This window comes from Xenopus laevis, chromosome 8S (genome assembly GCF_017654675.1).
Source record: "Xenopus laevis strain J_2021 chromosome 8S, Xenopus_laevis_v10.1, whole genome shotgun sequence".
Taxonomy (NCBI): Eukaryota; Metazoa; Chordata; class Amphibia; order Anura; family Pipidae; genus Xenopus; species Xenopus laevis.
In genome coordinates this window covers 58,624,259-58,647,422 of record NC_054386.1, presented here as the reverse complement: position 1 = coordinate 58,647,422, position 23,164 = coordinate 58,624,259, and the positions used below count along the sequence as shown (strand labels likewise).

General features: G+C 38.4%; 1 protein-coding gene across 3 annotated transcripts in view; it reads right to left on the bottom strand.

Annotated features, from left to right (window-relative positions):
* pak3.S (p21 protein (Cdc42/Rac)-activated kinase 3 S homeolog) overlaps nucleotides 1-23,164 on the bottom strand; it is a 128,766-nt gene that overhangs the window by 63,724 nt on the left and 41,878 nt on the right. The window contains exon 1 of one of the 3 annotated variants that reach the window (XM_041575245.1): nucleotides 3,109-3,321. The exons of 1 other annotated variant lie outside the window; for it this stretch is intronic. The gene's annotated coding sequence lies outside the window, so the exon portion shown is untranslated. Of the gene's footprint in view, nucleotides 1-3,108; nucleotides 3,322-23,164 lie in introns of those variants that run through there. One more of the 3 variants, XM_018232975.2, reaches the window with a different exon arrangement.

Genomic DNA, 23,164 nt, shown 5'->3' with positions numbered 1-23,164 from the left:
TATTTAGTTTAAATTGTATTTAGAAAGCTTCTTATTTTAGTATGATGAAGCTTTGATTAAATTTTCATTTTCATGATATTCCCCTTTAAATATGGTATCCTAATGTATACAAACTATATTTTATGATGTATGCATATAATTTCTCTGAAGACAGTTTGTTTTCAGATATTATAAGATAATAAATTACGATAATGTATAAGAGATCATTTTTTCGTTGTTTTTTTGACAGGACTGCTTTAAGGTATCAGAGGGCCCATTTCCCAGACTGTGCAACCCAAGACTTACCTACAAAATGTGAAGTAAAAGGTAGGGGTGCAACTTGCAAGGAATGGGGTGCTAAGCTGATGCAATTTACCCTCTAAGTGCAGTCGTAGAACTATCATCATTTATTTTCATAGTGCAAGCTATAGCATTTGAAAATACTTTTCTACAGAATACAGATATTGTGTTTACAATATAAAGTCTATACATAAAAGTTGGTTTTGGGAATGCTAAATACTGTGTAAAACTTTGCCCGATTTGGCCACCTACATCGTTGGCCAAATCAGGGTGATATGATCGTTTGGCTTTCGGGCAAGAATCAGACCATAAAAAGAACCTATGCAGTCTAGTCAGGAGAGGACCACATTAACATGAAGATGCAGGCCCATACAAAGCCATACAAATGTGGATACTACCAACGTGGTCTGAAGGGGCCAAATCAGCAGCTTAAATTTGTCCTCTGTATGTTATCAGAGGCAAAAACCAGCATGGTAATTAATGATTCATAGAACTAAACGGCATTGCAGTTTTGCTTTGTATTTTATTCGAAAATTGTAAAAATGTAAACAAATGTATGCCCCCTTCTTATCTGCCTATATATGCACATTCCTTGTATAAGGTTGAAAGGGTGTGTGATTAGGAGAGTGGGGCCAGGAAAAGGAAACTACATGGGCAAAAAATGAGGGCCCCATAAATAATTATAAGTGAAATAGACTTCCCATGGATCTCTTACAGAATGTCAAAACCATTGAAATGAAAAGGATACAGACTCCAGTTATGTAAGGTATAGTGCTCATTAGAATATGAAGGAATGTCATCCAGTTCTTATAGAACTACAACTCCCATAATGCCCTAGTATTCTATTAGAAAATGTTGGGGCTCTGGTTGTTCTACTGAAAGAGGCCCACGTGTAATGCACATATGTATGTAATATGTATGCATAAGCTAACAACATCCTGAAGACACGGTTTGACAATGCCTCACTAACACCAAGAGAACTCCTGTAAAAGTGTCTTTCTTGTAAGAATGTAGCTAATAGATACTATATAATCTTCTCACTTCATCTGCTTTGCTTACAGGCATAGGACCTGTTATCCAGAATGCTGGGGACCTGGGGTCTTCCGATATTTATATCTTTACACTTGAATTATCAAAACATCCAATAAAACCCAATAGGACTGTTTCGCCTCCAATAAGAATTAATGATAGCTAGGATCAAATACAATTTAATGTTTTATTATTACAGAGTCAGCTTTAAAAATGTAAATTATTTGATTGAAATAAGAGTCTATGGGAGATGGCCTTTCCATAATTCTGAGCTTTGTAAATTACATGTTTCCGGATAATGGATCAGCTATCTGTAGGGATGGGCGAATTTGACCCGTTTCTTTTCGCCAGAAATTCACAGCCGGCGAAATGTCGCCAACGCCCATTAAAGTCTATAGGCGTCAAAAAAATGTCTATGGGCGTCATTTCCGCGGCAAAAAAATTTGCCCACCCTACCTATCTGAATTAACAAGCATATCAACATTATGTACAAAACAACTAAACATAATTACAACAATAAGCTATTTAATTACTTTATAAAGCATTTGGTTACAATGGAAAATATGAACCCATATTAACTAAGCTGTGCACACGGAGAATGCAAATGTAAACCAGTATTTCCCTAGTACAGTGAATGATCCTTAAAGTAACTTGTTTCATTCAGTACTTTAAAATAACAATAGGACTATACATACAGCGTAACAGCATGAGAAAACTGCTTAGATATATACAAATAAGGCCTGTAAGTGTGAATGTTAATTAGAAATCTGTATGACTGAGAGAGACCGTAAAATACTGTGTATAGTCTAAAAATAAGCTGGCAGCCCCTTTTTATAGCTACAGAAAATGAAGCAGAGACTGGCTGTAGGAAAGGAATACTAGGGAGGGCATAGACTGAAATGGGGGATATGCAGGAGTCAGGGCTTCTCTTCATCAGGTTTGAGTTAAAATAACAGGGGAGGGCTGTGTATAATGAAAGCATAACCATGAGCTGGCAGAAGGGCTCAGACAAAGACAAATATACATATGGGGGGCCGTTACTGGGATCTCAGATTTAAGAGCAGGTGTCTTCAAAAAGGAGCCCAGAGAGAGGATAATATATGCAAAGTGGATTTATGGCCCTGAACCGCAGACAATTGACAAGGCAGATGGCAAAGAGTACAAGCTTTCTTTCAGGGGGTTTCCACTTTACCAATATCTACAAAATCAGCATTACAATGCCAAACCCACGGCTGAATGACTGTCAGTGAACGGAATCCACCAGATGTATGAATGTGAGGCTGTCCAGCAGCCTGTGGCCTTCCAGCTGTTACCAATCTGCAACTGCAAACATCCCCCAGACAGGATGCTGGGAGTGGTAGTAGGGCTGGAGGATTTCATGTCTGACAGAGGTTAAATCATCGTACTGTTTGATGGCATTATAACACAAAAGCAAACACACCTCCCAAACATGTAATTTTGCCTGCTTACAAAGAGAGAGAGAGAGAGAGAGAGAGAGAGAGAGAGAGAGAGTTAAATACAGAGCCCAACCCTATCTTAAGAACCATATTCTATATTGGTATTCAGGCTGAGTGCAGGTATGACAAGCTCTACAATAGCCAACAAGCTATATTGATACCGATTAACCTCTTAGACACCAACAGCTGGCAGTATAACAAATAATACATGGCCATCTCCAATTCCTCAGGCTGCACCAGGACTGAGAGAGCTCAGGGCAGGCCAGTCTTAACACTGCTGAACTCAAGGCAGCATGGGTTGCATCTGCAGTATGATATGTAACCAGACCAAATGTGGCATTACCTGGCATCCACCCTGGCATGCTGCATCAGCTTTTTCCCTTCCGCCGTGTGCTTTTCCTAATAAAAGGGAAGCCCCAGCTTAATCCATCTGCAGAACTGCCATCCTTTATCCAGCTCCTGACCTCCAGTACTAACATTAGTGGCTTGGATGCTTCAGCTGCCTCCTTGCTGTTCCCTAGCCCATGATGTCACTGTCTTCCCTCAGCTGTGATTGGCTGCCAGGCGCCTGATAATAATACTACTAATAGCACTGGGAGGGCTGGGATAGGCAAATCTTTTGTTTCAAAGCAGGAAGTGCAGAGAAACCTCCAGACGGGAGAGGGAGGGAGGAAAATGTGATGCTTTCAGTAACATGGAGGCAGGCTGCAGTGTGTGTGGCCGAAGGTACAATTACACTAAGCACAATTACTGGACAAAAAAAAATGCTGACTCTAAAACATTACTTGTCATCATCACACAGAGAAGGTTTAAAGGGCCACACACATACATATTGTGTTTAAGTCTGTAATATATATATATATATATATATATATATATATATATATATATATATATATATATATATATATATATATATATATATATATATATATATACTCCAAAGAATGAATCTGCACACACTTTCAGTCTTTGATTACATTTGTCTCAAGCTGGGTGCTGTGCTCATTTTGGAAATGTAGAGAGATAACAGGTATAAGGAATAAGGAATAAGTATTTATTGATTAAAAAATATCATTATAAAAGCTTTTATAATGATATTTTAATCAATAAATACTTATTCTACTTGGAGTGCGTGCTATACCTGTTATATCTCTCTCTATATAGTCATATTAAAAAGTTTGGGAACCCCTCTTAACTCTTTGGTCCACTGAGGAAGGGAGCGCGAGGCTCCTGAAACGTTTGGCTCTATTCCGCACATTAAAGATTTGGAGGTACTCTAAGTACACCAATTGAATTGGCATCGCGGCTTCAACTTTGTTTCTATCAGTTAAATTTAATGGCTGCCGAGCATGGACAGCCTGCTTCAAATCATCCCATAGATTTTCAATGATATTCAAGTCGGGGGACTGTGACGGCCATTCCAGAATATTTTATTGCTCCCTCTGCATATATTCCTTTGTAGATTTCGAAGTGTGTTTAGGGACATTGTCTTGTTGGCATATCCATCCCCTGGTAGCTTCAACTTTGTGACTGATACTTGAACATTATCCTGAAGAATTTATTGATATTGGGTTAAATTCATCTGACCCTCGACTTTAACAAGGGCCCCAGTCCCTGAACTCGCCACACAGCCCCACAGCATGATGGAACCTCCACCAAATTTGACAGTAGGTAGCAGGTGTTTTTCTTGGAATGTAGTGTTATTCTTCCGCCATGCAAAGCGCTTTTTGTCATGACCAAATAATTAAATTTTTGTCTCATCAGTCCAAAGCACTTTGTTCCAAAATGACTGTGGCTTGTCTAAATGAGCTTTTGCATACAACAAGCGACTGTTTATGGTGTGAGTGGAGAAAGGGCTTCTTTCTCATCACCCTGCCATACAGATGTTCTTTGTGCAAATTACGCTGAATTGTAGAACTATGTACAGATACTCCATCTGCAGCAAGATGTTCTTGCAGGTCTTTGGAGTTAATCTTTGGGTTGTCTGTAACCATTGTTACAATCCTCTGCATATGCCACTCCTGTATTTTTCTTGGCCTGCCAGACCTGGGTTTAACAGCAACTGTGCCTGTGGCCTTCCATTTCTTGAAACTAACAGTTTAAACCTCTGAGATAGTTTTTTGTCGCCTTCCCCAAACCATGATACTGAACAATCTTTTGAGAGTTGCTTTGAGGATCCGATGCTGTCAAACAGAGAGTCAAACAGAAGCACAACTTGCAATAGGCCATCTTAAATACCTTTTCTCATGATTGGACACACCTGCCTATGAAGTTCAATGCTTAACAAGCTATTCCACCCAATTTGGTGTTGCCAGTAATCAATTAATGTTTTACATGTGTGTGCAGATGTGCCAAACTTATTACATTTAAAACAATCTTCTATTGAATTTCCTTTTTACATACACTATGAAACACTATCACATTTTCAAACAGCCAATGATAATGTTAAATCAACTGTATTATATATCCAGTACTACCTCTGTGCCTAATATTTGCATAAAACCATCAGGGGGTCTGTAATAAAATGAACAAATCCCCCAATGCAACAAATCATCGGGTATTATGTACTGGTCAGCTGTCTAAAAGCAAACATCTTATTGGTTGCTATGGGTTGTTGAACCTGGGAAAACTTTGTATCTTTTCTCAGGTGGGGGGGGTTGTTTTTTTAAGGGGTTGCAAAATCTCATAAAAAATATTGTTTTTTGTACTTTTTCAACAAGGCTGATTCTTGCATATAACATCATTTAATAATAAGTTAGTATTTGCAGCACAGTTCTCACCAGTTTGGACTAACGTATTTGCCTAGAGCTGCAACAGAACAGTGCCAAATTCTAATTTTCCCATGACACTTTAACATAGTTGCCAACTGTTTCTAATTTCCAGGGACAAGTCCCGGATCTGGACTTTCTGTCCATGGAATATGTTATCTCTGATATAGTCACTAGAATTCTAATCCAACCAACTGCACAGGAAAACTTGCGGCCAGGAATTAATTCTCTGCTCTTACTCTGTAAACTATAATTAACGAGACAAAAGCATTAAAGCACATTTTCAGTGTTATAGCCATGTTAAAAAAACTGAATGTTAATATTAATGGGTAAGGGTGCGCAATTACAGTACTCAGACCTGACCAGAGCTGCACTGCCATGTGCAGTTTAGTACTTCTTGTGAGATTATTGTACTGTGCATGCACCTAGCATAAACTGGTGCAAGGGATACCTGGGATACCTGCTGTCTGTGGGAAAGCAGCCCGAGCCAGTTAAACAAGTTGGCAACCCCCTTATGATTTTCCTTCTCCTGCCTGAAATTGCAATTCTCACATGCATAGCTCCCTAACATTTTTGAAATAGAAAGAGTGACAAAAAGATTTGCCGCAAGCGTAGTGCAGCAATTTTTTTGACCACACCCATTTTTGTGACCTCACCCCCGAATTACCATGTTCATTTTACAAAATTTGGCAGGTCATGAAAGTTTGAACACATTTCTGTGGCTTTTATGTGTTATTACAATTTTGCTAATAAAGGTGAATTGCCTTTTAAGCTGCAAGTCAGTTTCCCCAACTGCGGGTTGAGCTGTCAAAATTGGGACTGTCCCATTCAAAATGGGATAGTTGGGAGGTATGCACATGGCACAAAGGCCCAGCTGCCTAGGGCCTGGTAAAAAAATCATATTTAATAACTCTTATTGCACTGCAGCAAATCATTGGCAAAGTTTTCTTTTAATTATTTATTGTTTACCTTATTTTCAAATGGCAATTAAGTATTAACCTATACACATTAACATTTTAACAAGCACCTCCAAGAACTGCCAGACACTTGGTTTGAGTTATTTACAGCAAAACTTTTTTTTTCCTTAAAAAAGTTGATGAAACTCTCACTTTGATAGATGCTAGAGTATCTAATATGCCCTTCTTTATGGACTATTGTATTACGTAGGGTAACCCAAACCCAGAACGCCAAGGTCCTGGCCTCAGCTTACTCTTCCGCCTTTCGCTGCGGGAGGAGCCCTCCGCTAGTCAGATGCTGCTAGGTCTTAAAGTGAGAGGACCAGGGGAGAGTTCTGGGCAAGCAAGGGAACCAAATGTTAACAGGAAGAATGGGGAGCGTGGTCATGGAACAGGCCGGGTGAATACCAATTGGGCAGAGCGGTACCAAATCAAGAGGCAAGAGAGTAGTCGAGGTCACAAGCCGGGTCAAACACATCAGTACCGCAGTACAGAATTGTGATCTAAGAGGGTAGTCATAAAACAGGCAAGAGTCAGGACAGGCAGCAAACTGGACAAGGTCAGGCACAGGTAGGTTCAAGAACAGATAAAACACACAAAAATAGACCGACATTGTACAGTGTGTTACTTGTCATGGGTCATTTCAATATTTGAATTGGAAGGAGGAAGGACTCGGTGGGCATCCCTGCCGCACCATTAGACCACCAGGTATTCTCACATCTTGTGTGTGAGCGTTTACATGGTTGCTTGGAACTTTCATGTGTTCCGCTGCATGAAATGCACAAACAAATGCAGACAGGGAATGTTAGAATGCAGGTGGAAGGCAAATTGGTGCCTTTGAATTATGTGAGACAATAATGAGCCACTACAACCATATAAAATGGATATAGCAGTGCAATTGTGTTGTGTTTCATTGCTTACCTGCCGCAGAAAGTTGAATTGACATTGCAGGCTGTCAAGTCCTTTGACTGCCATGTGCTGTAGATTCTACATTTCCCCATTCCATTGTAGCCTATAGGAAAACATGTTGCCTAGCAACATGAGCAGTACCCAAAAGGGTTAAGGCTCCCTCTTAAAATGACTTTAGGTTTTCGAATGAGAGAAGACACTGAGAAAATTGCTTGTAAGATCATTGATAGATTTGTTTAAAAAGAAAATCAGGGAAAAATCCAAGGGAGAAAAAATATTCCTAGAACAAAGGGACCCTCTGTCTGGAGTTCCCTGTGGCCATGCGGGGGAACATGTATGGGCATCATAAGTGAGTGCCTTCTTAGAGTGATTAGTCTCTACTAAACTCGGATCGTTTAGTTTTCCAAAGTCGCCCTGAAGTTTCCTTGTTAGACATCTTCGGAAAACTAAGTGCTCCGAGTGCCATCTTGCCGGCAATTTACATTCTAGCTGGCAGGAAGGGAGGCAGTTCGGGAGATTAGTCGCCCCGAAGAAGTGGAGATTTGTCGTCGGGCGACTAATATCCCCAAATCGCAGCGCGTGTATCTGCTCTTAGGCCACATTTCTGGGGGGGGGGTACTCTTTTAACTGCTTATTTGCCTTTATTTTCCTTTTGCATTGTATAGTTCTATACACAGCAGAATCCATACTGTGAGAATAAAAGCAGGCCAGTAAAAATTCCAATACAATGAACTAACTGTGGCACAAAATATTATGTCTACCATTATAAATACTTGTTCTAACATATACTGTATATTATTAATATACAGATTCAGTTGATTTGCATACCATGGTTCCCACACAATGTAATACACAAGGCAATTATAACATTTTGCAGCTTTTAGCATTATTATGTAAGTTAAAGCATATTTAACACACACATTTTCTCTCGTGTGAACAACCACAGTAATTCTATTCCTGAAAACCCATAATAATTTTAAATAATTCAACTGCTTGAAAGAGAAAGATTCCCTCACCAATGAGTAGGGATGCACTGAATCCACTATTTTGGATTCGGCCGAACCCCCGAATCCTTTGCGAAAGATTCGGCCGAATACCGAACCGAATCTGAACCCTAATTTGCATATGCGAATTAGGGGTGGGAAGGGGAAAACATTTTTTACTTCCCTGTTTTGTGACAAAAAGTCACGCGATTTCCCTCCCCGACCCTAATTTGCATATGCAAATTCGGATTCAGATTTGGTTCTGCCAGGCAGAAGGATTTGGCCAAATCCTGCTGAAAAAGGCCGAATCCTGGACGAATCCCGAACCAAAACCTGGATTTGATGCATCCCTACCAATGAGACTGTATGTTAGTGCATTTACATTATTCAGCCACTGACCAGAGCAGGTCAGCCTGTTCGATGCACTAAGCTTTGGGGACACTATTGTTCATTAGTGAAATAACGTTAACTACAAAGAAGCAGTAGTTGAATTCTTGAGAATACAATTCACATTGCCTCCACTCAAAAGCTGTTACCAAGCACATTTGTAGTGAGCCACAATGAGCCACAATAGCCCCTAAAAACTTGTACTGTGCACTTTAAATCAAAAGTCATCATCATCATCATCATTTATTTATATAGCGCTGTCAAGATACGCAGTGCTTTAAAAAGTCTTTAAAAAGTGCTTTAAAAAGTCACAGGGTACAGTAGCTCTTATGATGGGAGTAGGGTTGCCACCTTTTAAAAATAATTAAACCATATATATATATATATATATATATACCGTATATATATATATATATATATATATATATATATATATATATATATATATATATATATATATATATATATATATATATATATATATATAAATGCCAGGATTTGGTGGACAGGCACAACATAAGGGGTGGAGCATTAACTTAATCGGCACACTGTGGGGCAGATACTGCAAACATCAGGAAAAACAAGGGTAAGAAAGACATAAAATTGGGCTGATCATCTTTTAAGTGGGCGGGCAAGTACATTGCAGGTACAGTAAATTTTAAATGCCAGTCCCAGCCTTGGCAGGTATTTTACTAGCTAGGCCAGTGAAATATTGGTCCAGTGGCAGCCCTAGTAACGAGCTGTAGTTCAGCTACTATAGAGATATAGTCTTAAAGAAACAAAATAAACAATTAAGACCTTGAAAGACAACAACCAAAATGAATCAAAATGATCCTCCAGTATGAAACCGTCTTTCTCTATTTTCATTTAACCCTATAATCTTTTTCATTGATCGTCACTGAAGCCATAAAACACATTTAATCTAGCTTCCCTATCCCTACAATGATTCTTATTTTGACTTATTCAAACACAGCAATTGCTACCCTTCCCTTTTCCTATAGAACCTGTAAGTGTGGGCTCTATTAGCCTGCACCTTTGGTTGAGGGTAATATTTTTGCCCAACAGGAGCCCTTTAAGTCCCCCAAGCATGGGAGATATAGTCAGTACAATTGCAGGAAGACAAGTATGACATCTTAATAAAGATAATATAATTGTAGAAGCATTATTCTTTTCATTAATTCTGAATTGGAAATTACATGTAACATCACTATGATGAAAACTGGCTCATTTCCTGCAAAATGTTATCTCCAAGCCCTAAATTCTCTCAACTCTGCTCAAAGCTAATGAGTGCTAGTGCTCGGACTATCAATGAAAAAACAACCATTTCCCATGTAGCAGAAGCTTAGACAATGTGACTGGTGCACCAGAACTTCATACAGCAAAAGCAAGACAGAGCACCCAACATGCTAAGATTACCATATGCAATACTATGATAGTAAGAGGGCATCTGTGTTCATGACTGTTTCATACTTTAAGCTTATTTATTCCTGTGTCTGATATGCATTAAGCTTGCAGTTATTGGGTGCGAATTGTAATTGTACTCAATTGAGAATTGTACTAAAATGCAGTTAGGGTCAGTGACTTAACTACTTGACTACCGCCACCCCCCCCCCCAAGTAGGTCTCACCAGAGAGTCACTGTGAGCGAGCAGCATATCTTCTGACAGGGAAGTGAAGTGTGAGGGAGAGGCTGGGTTCAGTTCTTGCTCCAGGCCCGTAGTCCCCTAGTTACGCCACTCGTTATGCCCTACTGACACCATCTTGCCTAAGTATATCTTCCATTCTTCTGCCATTCTTCAATCTTTCTACCCACCATATGCAGAGCCCATGCATTTGCTGCCTAGAGCATTTACATTACATCATTCCAAGGGGCAAATCTAATAAAGGGCGAATTTTCAAACCACGTTAATTCACAGTGTATACGCTAATTCATCAAAATGTGAATTTACATCTTGGCAGACAAACGAGTGAACATTTGCCAGACGTAAGGGCATAAAACTTTTTTAGTGATGTACTTTTTTGAAGGCGAAATGTCCTCTAAGCCAGTTTTGAGACCCAAAATTATATTTGTTTATATACTACACATTTTAAAATCGTTTTCTGAGAGCATTATAAAACATACATTTCTTTATAGGTATTTGAAAATGGGTGCTGCTGTTTAAGCGCATCATTAATTGCTATTGTCCATGTGTACATAGCTGAAAGTGATACTGCCATTTGAATAGAAACAATAATCTGACAGTGTCAAATCGACAGTATCAAATCGAATGTAAATTTCCAGTATATATTATAAAAATATAATTGTTGTTTTATGAGTACTGCTCTTATATAGCAATTCATTTTAAACTGCAGCTTTTACATGATGTAAGGGACATGTTTGTCCTTATATTGTGATATATTTAAGTTTGCCAACTTGTCCCTATCTGGCCACTCCCATACACATTTACATTCGATTGTTTAAAGGGATCCTGTCATCGGAAAACATGTTTTTTTCAAAACTACTCCAGCAGAATTCTGTACTGAAATCCATTTCTCAAAAGAGCAAACAGATTTTTTTATATTCAATTTTGAAATCTGACATGGGGCTAGACATTTTGTCAATTTCCCAGCTACCCCTGTCATGTGACTTGTGCCTGTACTTTAGGAGAGAAATGCTTTCTGGCAGGCTGCTGTTTTTCCTTCTCAATGTAACTGAATGTGTCTCAGTGGGACCTGGATTTTACTATTGAGTGCTGTTCTTAGATCTACCAGGCAGCTCTTATCTTGTGTTCAAAATTGAATATAAAAAAATCTGTTTGTTCTTTTGAGAAATGGATTTCAGTGCAGAATTCTGCTGGAGCAGCACTATTAACTGATTCATTTTGAAAAAAAATTTTTTTCCCATGACAGTATCCCTTTAAGAATTCCTATAGTTTACTGTGCGTTCATACAGTGACAGATTTTACCTGTAGCTTGTTTTACTAAGGTTAAATGTCCCAGCTGGTGGCATTTCTTTACTGGACACCCAACAGGAGAAGAACTACAAGGGTTAGGCCACTGCTCCCAGTTCTGGATTTCAATTAAAATCACCCATAAGTTGCTCGTACCTCCCCACCCCCCATGTCACACTACCACCCACATGCCCCTCCACTCATACCCCTACCCCTACTGCCTCACCTGTTCATTACCTGCTGCTGCCCATTACTGGCACTTAGGACTGGGTGGGCAGGAGATTCAAATTCTCTAGCCCAGTTCACATCGGCCAAAAATAATCTTTCCCACTAATCCCGGCAGTATGAATATTTAATAAACACAGCCTTTTAAAGGTGACATCTGTTAATCCTCTATACGACAGATTAGCATATGGGAGCAAAGAAAGGCTTCAAAGCATTGTGCCACAGCTGTGACTAAACTGCCAATGTTAGTATAACACTGATCTTGCGCATATACAAAGGTGTGAGTGCAACCAAACCAAAGCCACTACAAGATTATAACTGATTATGTGGACTATACTATAGGCAACAGGACCTGACTTCACCAAGAATTATTCTGCAGCAATTATTCAATAAATATATGTCCCTGGGATACAGTGTGTATGTTACTTAATAAATCTAACCACATAGAATTACAGCAGGCTAGCCTTGAATTGGGCTGCAGCTGCATTTTTCCAGGATATTAACAAAAAATAATAGGAAGGAGGCTGCAAACGAAGGACTAATTGTTGGGAATGGCTGGAATATGATGTCATGGTTTTCCAACCGATTTACCATTGGCTGAGCATAACAGCATCTGCCGAGAGCTCAAGGCTGCACATTTGCCTGGGGTATGGACCTTTCATAGTGGCTTTGAATCATGGATGGTTGTCGTGACAACGTGAGTAGTGTCAGCTTCTGATAACAGAATAATGAGCTTGTCTGAGTAGGGGAGGCACGACTTAAGAGGGTGCTAGAATTATTAGGACATCTTAGAAAGCGCTGCTTTCAAAGAAGCTCAATACAAAGCATTTCAGCCACAATGATAAGAGTGTAAAGCAGCGGAAAAAGGAACACTAATGTTCTTGTTGTAAGTTGCCCATTGAAAGGCTGAGGTAAATGTATTAAATATGTTAAACCTGGACTTGTACTGATAACAGCAATATCCTGAGCTTGTCACTACTACCTTGCAACACCGGCTAAAATGTAACTGCCACTTGGACAAGAATACACCTGATGCACTGCATGGAGAATTGTAATGGAATCCAATAAAAGTAAAGACTGTCGTTTTGCCAGCCCTGCAAGAAATCATTCAATCATTTTAGATCACTAAATTGTACTCCTTAGAACGAAGTCACACTCTGTTTCAAATGTTTCTATTAACATGGACATTCTCTAAGTTAAAGGAGTTATCCCAAAAACTGTTCACTGTATATTAAAGGGGTGGTTATAGAATGGCTAATTCTAAGCAACTTTTCAATTGGTCTTACTTTTTTATTTTTTATAGTTTTTCAATGACATCGCCAAACGAGCGGATCTCTCCATGTATGGGCACCTTTACGCTTCAGGCTATCTGCGCCATTTATTAAACAAGGCACTGATTATAGTCCTTTGCTCTCCTATACCCATGGACATAACTCAGAGGGGGGCTTCCATTATGCATGAAAAGCCCCAGTAGGACCATGTTATTAGCTGGCGTTCCTGTCTCTACACATGATTTGAATATGTTAGACAAAACAAACATATCCACCAGTTCTGTTGTACAAAGTTATACCCATGTTTTTTACCTTTAATATCTGTAATCTGTAATACCTTTAACAGAATTGTGTCAGCAAGCATGCAACAAACAAAAAATTGAACATAAAGCTGTTGTAACTTTGGTTAAATCAAGATGGATGCATTTACAAATAGAGAAGGAAACCGCAGTTTCTGAAGGCATCAGGATGCACTTCAAAGGATTTAATCACTGACCTTGAGACCTTACAATGTTATGCCAACTCATTCATCCCAAACAAACAGTGCACTTTGTCACTCTGTCAGTCAAGTCAAGATCTGGAGCCTTCTGCAAAAAAGCTGGTCCTAGTGACAGATGGCATTCATTGTGATGGGGATATGATTTACATAATTACAGCTAGTGGAGCAAAGACTGCAGCCTTCAATTTAAGTTTGAATGTGTTTCTGTCCCGAACCCCGATTGCCCAATGCCAAATATAAAGACTGAGATGACTACAAACACCACAATAAGTCATAAGGGAAATTCTCACTCCGGCATCAGTCCACATGCTTTAAGAAAGCTTTAAATTCTGCTCTTGCTGATGAAAATGTTGACATCCACTCACAACTATTATCCTGTCCTTTAATCAAATAGTCCCTAGTGGGAGTGTATACGATACAGCTGAACTGGTGTTTCACATGTTTTATACAAAGACAATGTTTCATCCAATGTAATTCTACATCCTTAGAACAAATAGTAGACAGGATGCCCTTTAAAATACTAGACAATGTCCCAAATTTGATCAAATTAAATTTGATTTTAAGATTTAATCCAGAAAGAAATTGGGCAAATGCTAATCCAAATCTGCATCTAGTTTGCATATACTGTAAGCGCTAATGAGAACATACTAAATATGACATTCCATTTACTTTAAAGGGGCTAGAAACTGTGCAGATAGGACTAGGATGAGAAGCCTGATGACCAGTTAAGACAGTGGTTGGTTTTTTTGGCTCAAAGCCCCTTGAAGGTTCAGTCTTTTGTCATGACATGCCTTTGCTCATGAAATGGATACATATATAGGAAAATATCAGTCAGTCATATCATTGTATTAGTCATTCAGTCATGTCTCCAAGAATATTTGTGGCAGCAAATACATACTTTATTCACCCCAAATTTCACTTCAATTGACCGTAATGCTGAACTTTCAAGCAGGAAAGCAAATTCTCCAGCTATAATTCCCAGTAACCCCAATAAATGGCCTTTGCACTGCTCCAAGCCCCCCTAAACCATTCCCAGGCACAGTTTGATTTAAACATAGTGTTTATATTATTGTCTTGGATACCACTGGATCAATAGCTAGTTGATTGTTAACATTTTTGTTTTTACATACCAGCACATTTATAAGCAAAGGACCAAATGCTGGAGAAAGAAATGTGACATCAATAAACTCAGGATATAGCTGCTTAAAAACAGAGGATTTTGCCTTGCCCTGTGGCTATGCTACCATATTCTGAAAGCAAAATTGCTAACATGTAAAGCCAAACTCTATGGATCGCAGATAAAATTTTAAAATGAAGGACTTGCCTTTAGGGGTCCCACTAATCAAATCCTTTTCTTTTCCCCCTATTAAATCCATGATTTGAAACAAAGCATGTGTCAGAGACTTGGACTCTCCAGTGGGTGAAAATGTTACTGTAATGTTACTAAGTGATTATACAGGTATGGGATCCGTTATCCAGAAACCCATTATCTATAGCTTTATAATAGCTTTGGAATAAGGAAAGGATGTCTTCGACAGATTCCATTTTAAGCAAATAATTCTGATTTTTTGTATCTCCTTTTTTTCCCCTGTAGTACATTGAACTTCATCATACATACATTTGTAAATCCATATTGATGGAAAAATAATCCTCAAGGATGGAAATCCAAAATACATCCAAAATCCATAAAACCCCAGGTCCCAAGCATTCTGGATAATAGATTCAATACTTGTATGAACTCATGTTATATCATCTTTCTTTATAGGTGAACTAAAGCATAATTAGTTAAGGAGAACTAAAACTTAAAGGAGAAGGAAAGCTACTAAGACAGGTAGAATGCTATATTTATTCTGTTGAATGCTTTACCAAACCTGGGTAAAGAGCTCTAGAGTCTCTCATTGTTTGTGTAGGATAGAAACTGCCATATTAGCTTGGTGTGACATAACTTCCTGCCTGAGTCCCTCCCTGCTCTCTTATAACTCTAGGCTAGGGTGGGGAGGAGAGAGGAGAGGAAGGGGGTGAGGGCAAAGCAAGCAAACTGTAAGTATGCATATATATTAAGATAATCAGGAACATGTACTGTCAACCTGCTTAGGAGGGGGAGACTTAATACAGTACTTCCCCCAAAACATGTTTTTTATAGAAGGAAAGGTCAGACCTGGGTAATAACACTCCTAATGTTAGTGTAGTTTACATTCATGTCTGTCAAAGATACAGAGCAAATAGTGAGTTATTTACTTGTCAGGTGAATGTCAATCATTCTTTTTCCAATGATAACATACAAAGAATTGCAACTTGAACTCAGCATAGGCTTCATGTCTCAGCTGTCTTGGAATATAAAAATAAGATTTGCTACATTACTTGCTTTTATTTAGACACAACCAGCAGCAATTTACAAAAATGACTGTATGCATGCTTTCCTTGTCCCAGTGCATCTTACAGTCCATGGTCCCTATCACATTATTGTCAACCTGTGAGTGAAAATTGCATATCTAGAGGAAACTTGCATGGCAAGAATATATAAATGTATTGGTGATAGTGCCCTGGCTAAAATCAACAGTAAATCTGGGGCCATACATGCACAGATTTGGTGAATTAGTTTTAGCAGATTTCAACCATACTCTCCAACAATCTGGCATATTTACATGGAAGTAATGATATAAGTGGCACCTTTAGTTCTTTGAGGGATCACCAGGGGCGTAATTACAGCCATGTGGCTGATGAAGTTAGCAATAGACACGTACTGGCACGTAGTGACGCGCCGCTCTCGCATACTTCTTTAGAGCTGAAGGTGTCAATAGAAGTACTGACATGCCAGTACTGTAAACTAAAGAAGTATGTGAGAGCAGTGCATCCCTATGTGCCAGTACGTGTCTATTGCTAACTTCTTCAGCACACAGGCATCAGTATAGACCAAGTGGCAGATCATTTCACTAATGTGCCCAAATATTACTGCTATGGCTACGTGACTCCTTGTTTAAATGATGTTAATGGTGCAAAGAATGTCAGGCTGAATGGTTGGCCCCCACACATTTTCACCTCACAAAGGGGCAAATTTACTAAAGGGCGAAGATTTGCCAGTGTGACGTCATTTCGGCACTTCGCCGATTTACTTACAGTAGCTGGCATAATTTTGCCTAGGAGAGACTCTGGCGCAACTTCGCACTCTAACACCAGGCGAATTTTCGGTCTGGCGAAAGAGCGTTGCTATGCAAATTTAATAAAGTTTTTGATTTTACTGACCATTACCTCTATCGCCAGACTTGCCTGGCCACCTCAGACCAGGCAAAGTGCAATAGAGTAGATAGGAGTTCGTTTTTCCTATTTAAATGGTGATAGACTGAAAAAAAAAAAAAGGTACCCTCCTTCCTCCCTACATTTGCTAACATATGGCATCTAAAATATACTGTGGGCACATATGTAGGGCATTAAAACAACTTTATATAAGTTTATTAAGGTTCCCTGGCCTTGTGTAGTGTAATGTATTTGCTGCAGCATATACAGCCATTGTACTTTAACTGCACACCATATGCTAATTAGCCAACGCTAGCGTAATTTCGAACTGCTGAGCGTAATTTTGCTGGCGTAATTTCGTCAGCGTTCCGTACCCTTTGGATCTTCGTGAATTAGCGTTGTCCAGGCGAGTTTACGCTGGCAAATTTTTGCCGGTTAGTGAATTTGTCCCCAAATCTGGCCCTCATTGCAAAACGTTTGGACACCCCTGACCTAGACTACTGATAGTATGCAAATATTTTTGTGCTTAAGCCTAATCAAAGTATTTGAATAAATTCTCAATTTTGCATCCTTGTGTTTATTTTAAAGGAACTGTTCAGTGTAAAAATGAAACTGGGTAAATAGATAGGCTGTGCAAAATGATACATTTATTTAATATAGTATAGTTAGCCAAAAATACAATCTATAAAGGCTGGAGTGAACGGATGGCTAATTTCTTTTCTCCTTTGCAGCTTTCTATCTTAGTATCTCAGCAAATGGAAGGGGGGCCACATTGGACAAAATTGTTTATTTAGATCCTAAGCATACTACAGCATGCTAAACAGTTACAGTATATCCTATTTTTTTAATTTTGCACAGCCTATCTATTTACACAGTCATATTTTTACACAGAACTGGTCTTTTATTACCAATGAACATCTCAATACCAGGCATTTACAATATAGCAGAGGGATGCTCAGCATTACTGAAGTGCTTGTATTAGTCAATTGACACAATCCACCTTTTGCAAAACAAACAATTAACCCAATACATCATATCTCCCATCATCATATCTCTCTATTTTGGAAAAAAAGAGGCACAAAAAGATTTGCTGCATGGAGCACTGAGGATTTTTGACCACGCCCATTACCATGTTGATTTTACAAAATTTGGCAGCTAATTAAAGTTTGAACACATTTCTGTGTTTTTTATGTGTTATTACAGTTTTGCTAATGAAGATGAATTGCCCGTTAAACTGCAAAAAAAAGTCACATTTTCCCTATTAAACTTGTTTATCTTAAATAGTTACAATTGTTTCTTTGCTTATCTTAAATTGTTACAAATGTATCGAAGTGCACTTGCTATCTGCCAAAAGCCAACTAAGTTTCAGAAACTTTGTATCTGGAAACTTTTTCAGCTGTTCAGTGCAGGAGATCAAAGAGAAAGTCTGGACATTTCAGTAACAATCCGGGACTGCGGGGTTGAGCTGTCAAAATTGGGACTGTTCTGCAGTTGGGAGGTATGCAATACACTAAAAGGCATATTTATTATGCTGTGTAAAACAAAATTCATAGAAAAAATTGTGAAAAAAGCTGTATAAAATAAATGGCAAAGTTATCGAGGTGTGTGTAATTTTACAGATTTGCCATTGTTATTTACATTGTTTCCTGCAGAAGTCACTTTAAAAAAACGCTTACAAAATTTACACCGTTTTTTACGCCATTTTTTACATGGTGAAGCCTGCGATGTGTGGTGTATTATCCTGCTGTTTTTTTTTACACAGCATAATAAATATGCCCCTAAATCAATTGTTTTGCTGGAGCGAGGATGCTATCTCTCAGGGCTGACTTATACAACCTGCCCAGCTTCTAAACTGTTGTGTACTTTATGGTGTCATGTAATAAACTTGCATACAATAAATACACACGGATGATAATTTGATCATTTACTTTATTGAAATACATTTGATGTGGGCACACAATTGACACATAATAAATACCAAAATATTGAATATTTGAATTATGTGTCCCTTTATTATTAATCATAAAGAACTACATTGATTTAGTGGCTGCGACTAAAGCTTTGCTTAGTGATGACTTATTGTCAGTATTGTTGAGTCTCTGGGAAACTTGTACGTAATTTAATGGCAAAGTGTTTACATTCTGTCACAAGCCCTTATTCAGAGGTTTCCAAAATAGCAAACTTCGTTCTTCACCATCAGGTAATGTCTAATAAACTATAAAAAATTAACAGTTGCCTTTATTTAGTGATTTCACTTTTCCTTTAAGAATTCTAAGTGACTGCAGCAGAAAGCAAATGGCTGTGCTATGCTAAGGGATAGATATACTGTAGCTCAGAAATATTTAGGGGGGAAAAAATCTTCCTCTGTAACACATATTTCTGCACTCTAAAGGGGGATGTTGAATGATTTCACCAAGAGAAAATGTATCTAATAAAAATGACAGATTCCTGTTTTACTCACATCCAGAGAGTAAGGGGCACAGGAAGCAATTAAATCAGCATTCCAGTAAAGGGATTTAGAAAATCAGACTTTAAGAAAGTGTTTGATAGAGGGCAGGAGCAGGATAAGGCAGCACACAGTGCACCCTATTCCCACAAACCTAGAGCAGAATAACGGGAAACAGCCTGGCACACCCAAATGGGTCACATACCGTAATTCAAAGTTACTTATAACACATTAAATGAAAAATGCTGCAAAGTTCTTCTACCCACTGGACTAAGGACAAAACTAACATCGCTGAGGTTAGCAATCTGCACTGTCAGTAGACAACTACTACTGATACTAGTAACTAGGGAAGTGGGTTCCAAAATTAGTTCTATCAGGGCTCATTTAAAAGCCTTGTACTTGAGGATTTTGCCACCAAGCACCAATGTGCCCCACTAGTCTGGTCAGATGAATCACACATAGTATGCCTACTGACACTAGATCAGATGCATTGTACTTACACCTAAAGAATTACATCCAGACATTGAGTTTTTACAGAAGAATTAAAGTGTACCTACTAAAGAAATAGGCCATAAATGTTGTACAGGTATGGGATCTGTTATCTGGACCCGTTATCCAGAAAGTTTTGAATTACGGAAAGACCGTCTCCCATAGACTCCATTATAATCAAATAATCCAAATATAATAATCTGTTATGATAAAACAGTAGCTTGTACTTGATCCAAACTAAGATATAATTAATCCTTATTGGAAGCAAAACCAGCCTATTGGGTTTATTTAATGTTTACATGATTTTCTAGTAGTCTTAAGGAGTGAAGATCCAAATTACAGAAAGACACATTATCTGGAAAGCCCCAGGTCTCGAGCATTCTGGATAATAGGTCCCATACTTGTACATTATGTTCTGGGCTTGTTTACCAGCCCAATGCAATCACATCCCTGTAGCAGTGAAGATATGATCCCCACAAAGATGCCCCAGTACCTCCCCATCTTTTTTTCTGCTGATTCAATGAACACGCTCTCTGCTACTGTAAGTTACTGAGCTTAGGGACCGATGCACAATATACTAAATATATATAATATAAATGTAAAAACCTAATATTAAATAGTTATTGGTAAATAATAATCAGTCCTGTAGCATTAGCTTATATGACAGGCAAACTTCATTTTCTGCTTGATGATTTGCGACGACCCCTAAGCTTAGCTTCTCAACAGCTGCTCAAAGCACAATGAGCACTGGCGTGTCACAGACACTCCTAACAAAATCTAAGATGAGAAACTCTGTGACAACTTTGAAGGCCTGGATCTTTACTATTATAGAGGTGTTGAACCTTTAGGCTGGTTCAATAAGTTCAGTATATAAAAGATCTACAAAAATAAGAGAGAAGGCACACAACCTCAAAAGCAAAATACAGGATGCTAATCCATAGGAGGCTCCCCATCAGAGTCTACAAATCAAACTGCAAAATATTAAAAGTAATGGATAGCACACCCAGTTGAAAAAAAATTTAATTCATTAAAAAAAGGAAAAAATAACAAATAATACAAAAATCATATTTGGTGAGCCCAACGAGTTTCGACCTTCCTCAGGGGCACAAATAATAATTAAAAAAAAAAAATCCTGCCTTTTTTGATTTTTTTATTATTTGTGCCCCTGAGGAATTCCATCAAAAATGTAAATGTTTGGAAACCTGTTATTCAGAAAGCTCCATTGAAACCCATTATCCAGAAAGCTCCAAATTATGGGTAGCCAGGGTAGGTAATTTCCCACAAACTCTATTTTAATTAAACAACTCACATTTTTAAAATGTATTTCTGGTAATAAATAGACAGTACCTTGAACTTGACCCTAACTAAGATAAAATTAATCTTTATTGAAGGCAGACCAACCCTTTTGGGTTTATTTAATATTTACATGATTTCTAGCACACTTAAGGTATGGGGATTCAACCCAAGCATTCTTCATAAAAGGTCCCATACTTCTACTATAATTTTTAATGCAAGTTTTTTTTTCAATTTTACACAATTTTTCCAATTTTTCCATAAATAAGCTAGCAATCGAGATTTTCAAATTTATATTTGCTTTTTTTCATTTTCCCCTTGATCGCCATCCTTGCCTATTATGCTCGGTGGGGCATGCAACACTTCCATTTCTGCCTATTTGCAACTGCTCCCACATATGGCTTAAATTTTATGAACTGTCCCATTAGCATGTTATTACAATGCAATATGCAAACAAGTCTTCTGGAAACAGCAGTAGTAAATACTATACTGATGCATTTATACAAATGGCATTACCATGTAGCAATGTTAGGTTTACAAGTACAATTGTGTCATGAATACAAGAAATATTTTGACACATTTTCCAGGTAATATGATAGGTATCTGAACCACATCCAATTTAATAAACACTCTTAGTCTTTTTGTACAGTTGATAAAAACCAAACAATTTCACTGATGCACAAAACAACACGTTGGTTTTTTGGCCTCTCCACATTCTTATTTGGTGGCAGGCTATATGTGCAGCTGTGGAAGAATGATGACAGATAAGGATCAGCATCTGTAAAACAGTAATGTATATTTTGGAATCTCTGCTGTTTGTATTTTCTAATTGAATAAAATTGTTTGGACCTGCATAGGCTTTATGCAATGTGCAAGTCCTGAGCACTTGAAACATACTGTATTGAAATCTGACCATATTCTACTTCTTTTTCATACAAACGTCCCCCATTTCTATTATAAACCCCCATCCCAACTGTCTTTTCACAGTTAGAATATATTCCCCAGACCATTGCACAATTTCCTCTCCTGATCTTCTCCCTCCAACATTCCTCAAAATAACACACCATGACTACATTCGAAGAATTTTCTAAAAACTTCTTCTTCTCCAGATACTTTCCAACTTGGCAAAATAAGGTGCCCGTACTGTCATTTAAATCAGCAGATCCTTGGCTAATATTGCAATAGAGATATGCCAAACAGGGCCTGTTCCAAATATTTGGACCTCGAATTAACAATCAGCTGATATGGCAAGAGTCAGAATTCCAGTTAGGAATCCAGAAATCCCTCTCTTAAAATTACTAGGAAGTCAAAAAGCAGTGTACAGTGTACAGTGTAGGACTGGGCGTGTAGGGCCCCAGTCTAAATAGGTCCTGCTGTTTAAGGCCTGCTCCCCCACCTGGACCATCAAGTGGAAAGTTAAAGAGAAGGGGAGGTAAAAGGTCGACACCAGAACACAGGTCTTAACAACAAGAGGCAAGCTAAAAAAAACAGCTTCAAGCAGCTCAGATTGCATGGCAATTACACTATGTTAGACAACTGTAAAAAATAGACACACCCTTTAAAATGGACCTGTCACCCACACATATAAACCTGTATAATGAAAGTCTTTTGCAAATTAAACCTGAAACCCGGATAATTTTTTATTAAAACATCCATACCTGTTTAAAGGTGTTTAAATATCTGAGCTGTCAATCATATATTGCCTTGCCTCTATAGGTGGGGCAGTCAAATACTTTCCCTTTCCATTTTGCACTACCTGGATGTCACTGTACTCCTCACATTCCTCCTCCCTGTTCACGCTCTATAATTGTGTAGGGCACATAAACAAGATTTTGGGGTGATACACAACTTGCCATAATAACAGTGTCCACAAAATGTTGTTTGCCTGCCTGTTGTGTGTAAATTCCAAGACTGAAGGAAACAAAATGTTAATAATTTATATATTAAAAGTAAATTTTATTTTGCTCAACCCCCCTACAGGCCCCCCGCCTCAGTCGTAACCTCCCC